The 383-nt window shown below is 62.1% G+C and overlaps 1 protein-coding gene across 1 annotated transcript in view; it reads right to left on the reverse strand.

Moving 5' to 3' along the window:
• Positions 1–383, reverse strand: part of ARSG (arylsulfatase G) — a gene marked incomplete at its 3' end in the record, with an annotated part of 14,038 nt that overhangs the window by 562 nt on the left and 13,093 nt on the right. The gene's annotated exons all lie outside the window — the stretch shown is intronic.

Below are 383 nucleotides of genomic sequence, written 5' to 3' on the forward strand. Positions count from 1 at the left end.
CACGGCTGGGTCACGGCGTGGAGTGGGGCAGCCCCCTCCCACCCTCCTGTTCCCCACCTCGGGGCACTCAGGGAAGGCCTGCAGGTCACCCTCCGGAGAAAGTGCTAGCACAGGGACTTTTTACGCCAATGACAGCAGATCCCGTTGCCCCAGGAAAATGTGGTCTCGCTTTTGCATGGCGCAGCACGAGCCGGCGCAGCCAGAATGGAAAATGAGAGCGGTGCTATTTTGTGCACTCCCACCAAAACGCCCGTCAGCATTTCCACCGTACGCCTCCCGGGTTTTTCAGGGGCCTCAGCCACAAAAGAGCACTTGGGGCTCGTCCTTGGCTGCTTCCTGGTGCGGCGGGATGCAGGGAAGAAGCGGGTGACCCGCTGTCCCTC

This window comes from Buceros rhinoceros, unplaced genomic scaffold (genome assembly GCF_000710305.1).
Source record: "Buceros rhinoceros silvestris isolate BGI_N320 unplaced genomic scaffold, ASM71030v1 scaffold25060, whole genome shotgun sequence".
Lineage (NCBI taxonomy): Eukaryota > Metazoa > Chordata > Aves > Bucerotiformes > Bucerotidae > Buceros > Buceros rhinoceros.